Source organism: Sinocyclocheilus anshuiensis, unplaced genomic scaffold (genome assembly GCF_001515605.1).
Source record: "Sinocyclocheilus anshuiensis isolate Anshui unplaced genomic scaffold, SAMN03320099.WGS_v1.1 scaffold891, whole genome shotgun sequence".
Lineage (NCBI taxonomy): Eukaryota > Metazoa > Chordata > Actinopteri > Cypriniformes > Cyprinidae > Sinocyclocheilus > Sinocyclocheilus anshuiensis.
The window spans coordinates 928,564-931,985 of record NW_015546076.1 but is presented as its reverse complement, the minus strand read 5'-3'; the positions used below and the strand labels follow the sequence as shown (position 1 = coordinate 931,985).

Sequence of the window (3,422 nt, the reverse complement as noted above, 5' to 3'; positions counted from 1 at the left end):
GTAAAGGCAGTGTGTTCCAATAGTTTTTAAATACACTTTTTTGTCCAACTGTTAAGAATTAGGATAAACATTATTGTTTAAGTGTAGTGTAGCTGAAATATTGTGCATACAATATCTTTATTTCATAAAAATAATGTATCCCCCCCCCCCCCTTTTTTGTGGTAGAACACTGAAAAAAGTCCAGATGTAAATCTAAAATCATTTCGTACAGTAGTGTAACATACTGCAGTATATTCTGAAGAGTAGAGAGCTGTCATTCTTGATTTATAAAGAACTTTTACATGAGAAAACATTGATAAAACTTGGTAAGGAGAACTTGACTCTTAATTAGAAATTTGATGCCAAATTGTTTCACCTATAGCTGCTACTTGACACACTGTTACAACATATGGTTATTATATAGAGTGACTTGACATCCTACTGACTTTGTCTTCATAAAAACAATCTCATCTTTTATATTACTGTCACAACCCTTGTTATATTTAATAGACAGATAGATACATACAGTAGCATACCCACTGTGAGCCAACATATATTTATAAATAAGTTGCTTAACAATAGTGCTGTTCATTTGAATGAAAATACACTACACATTGAGTGAGGTTTAATTGTGTATGGAAATGCTTACTACACCTCTAAAGGTTTTATCATCCCTTATTTTGTGCTTATTACAAACCAAAATGCCACAAAAGGCATAATATTTAAGAGCATTATAAAACTTTTTGTCTCGTAATCCATAAACTAAGGGACTCAGGCAACGAGGCAAGATCAAAAACAATATGAAATTTGAGTACCTTACATTCAAAAATACCATGACATTTACTTTCCATAAAGGCATTTCTATATAAGGGATTAAAAGCTGCATAATACACAGAAGCAGCTGAACACCATGGAGAATTATAGTTTTGAGACCCTTGTTTGTGGAGTTCTTCCTCTCGGAGGAGGCAGATCTAGCTGCCAACATAATCTTGATGTAGGTGGAAACAATAATACACAACATTATGATGAATAAGAGCTGTAGACTCGTCACTCTCATGTCTGCCAGCCATTTTTTCTCTAACATGACCTCTACGGTACACACAACATAAAGGTGCAAGACACCAGGAGGGATGTAAACAAAACAGACTATGAAAATAAACAATGGTATAACAAAACTGAAACTCTTTTTAGGGGTGGAGATGCTGGCATGTCTTAAAGGTATACATATGGCCACATAGCGCTCCAAAACACATGGCTACAAGAGTCATGGGTGAACAAACAGCAAGCAAAGACATAAGTGTGCAGAAGATATAGCAAGGAATTATGTGCACGGGGTACTGGTGAGACGACCCCATGAGAGTTAAATCAGTCAACAGCATAAGAGCAGAGTCAACAAAAAGAGTCTGAGCAAACAGAATGTAGCGTGTTCCGCTGAAGGTCTCTTTCTTCAGAAAGGTGAAAATCATCAGTCCGTTCACACAGAGAAGAATCGCCACCAGTACCTGCACCAGCAAAAGCTTCTCATGTATCAAATTAGATGTGCTGCTCAAATTGTTGTTTTCTGTTAAGTTCATCTTGACTGCAAAAATTTCCACCGTCTCTGAAGCTGCTGCAACATATAAAAATCCCCAGTGCAGGATCAGTAAAGTCTTATTTTATCTTAATCATGTCATAAACAATCTCCATCTAACCATTTTTTTTTTTTTATGTTTTAGGTGCGCAAATTTGCATATGAATTGGCCAGCAGATATGGCTGCAAATATCCAGATGTATGGGATGCCACCAAGATGGCGGGAAAGGACTGTATCACCTCCTTCCTTGAACGCAACAATACATTGTCTATTCGCCGACCTCAAGCCACCAGCATGTCCCGTTCCACCAGCTTCAATAAAACAAATGTGACTGCTTTTTTATAACAACCTGCAGACAGTTCTTGCCTGCTACCTTTTTGAAGCAAAGGACATTTGGACGTGGAAGAAGCAGGTAAAGTTTACAATTCATTAAAACTAAAAAGCTAGAGTGATTCAGTGGTTTAAAATACACGAGACAAATTCATTGCTATATAAAATGTAATAACAGATATAAACTATAGACCTTGATATACATACATACTGTAGCCTATACAGATAAATATATACAGATTATAAAACTATGAGGTGAATAAATATGTAATTATATAAAAACACTACACACACACCTAGCAAAAATAAATACATATACAAATAAATAAATAAATTAATAAATAAATACAGATATAGCGATAATAAAACAATAATGAAAATAAATATGTAACTATATACAAACACTAACTATACACACACACATCTAGGTATACACACCTACAAATGTTCATGAAAGCTTATCAAAGTTTATAATTAATTGTCAGGTACCACGACAGTCCAAGTGCCAGGTAAAATAATCGCCAAGGGGAAGCGCCAGGTCGGTGCAGTGACCTCTGGAGAGAGGGGGACATTGGTCACCATTGCCCTTGCAGTAAATGCACAAGGCAATTGCATTCCCCCGTACTTCATCTTTCCCAGGAAGAAGTTCCAGGACCACTTTGTGAGAAATGGTCCCATTGGCTCTGCTGGTTCTGCAAATAGCTCAGGCTGGATGCAGGATACAGACTTTCTGGCCTTTCTCCAGCACTTTGCCAGACACACCCGTGTGACCCTGGAATCGAAGGTGCTTCTCCTCCTCGACAATCATTGGTCACACCTTTCTGTGGCAGCAATTGACTTTTGTCGGTCAAACGGCATAGTCCTACTATCGTTCCCACCCCACTGCTCACATCGTCTCCAGCCACTTGACAGGAGTGTCTTCGGTCCACTGAAGCGATATATAAACATGGCAGCAGATCACTGGATGAGAACACGCCCTGGAAATACTTTGACCATCTATGATGTTCCAAGCCTAGTGGCCACAGCTCTGCCACGAGCAGCGACACCCAGAAACATAACATCTCGCTTTGTATGCACTGGCATCTGCCCCTTTAACCCAGATATTTTTTATGAGCAAGACTTTTCACTTGCCTATGTCACCGACCGCCCGTTTCCTTCACTGGTACCATGTGGTCCCACACCACATTCCAACAAACACCCACTTAGCCAGAGCCTGTTTGAGGGAGGGCTGCTGCCAGAGTATCCTGGTGGTTCAACCAGGGACGCCTGTTTAGAGTCTACCATCCCATACCACCCAGCTGTCTGTTCAGGCAAGATAAAATAAGATAGAACTTGGTTAATTTTAGTAAAATAAATAATAACTAAAATAGAATTGTACACGATACTGATATTATTGTTTGTGTCTGCTGATTAAGCTGTCCCTCCTGAAGAAGGGGGAAGATGTCTGCTTGATGTCCCAGGGGGGGCCGACAGGCACACTAGTCTAGGCCTGAGTTCCAGGACTTCTGTCCAGGCATTCATTCCAGAAGCTGTACGTCCCTT

At 39.4% G+C, this 3,422-nt stretch overlaps 1 pseudogene; it reads right to left on the bottom strand.

Moving 5' to 3' along the window:
- Positions 1–604: 604 nt before the first annotated feature.
- Positions 605–1,553, bottom strand: LOC107699910 (olfactory receptor 51I2-like; annotated as a pseudogene).
- Between the last annotated feature and the right edge of the window lie 1,869 nt (positions 1,554–3,422).